Here is a 275-nt window from a genome sequence, read left to right on the forward strand (position 1 = left end):
ACAAATATATTAATTATTCATAATAATCATGATTTTTTGATAAAAAATGTTGTGTTTTTTATTAAGTTTTGATGTTTAAAATATAAACTATTTATAAAAAAAGGTTGTTATCTTTTCATGTTTTGAAAAACATGAAAAGTAACTTTTTTATATTTTATTTTTTTATTTTATGATAAAAATTTACTGATTAATTTCTAAAAAAACAAATTATTATTTTAATTACAACTAATAAAAAATTTATCAATAGTAATATAAACAACATTACAGAAGGGGGA

The sequence above is a fragment of the Entamoeba invadens genome (assembly GCF_000330505.1).
Source record: "Entamoeba invadens IP1 unplaced genomic scaffold scaff_1105074725665, whole genome shotgun sequence".
NCBI classification, from domain to species: domain Eukaryota; phylum Evosea; order Mastigamoebida; family Endamoebidae; genus Entamoeba; species Entamoeba invadens.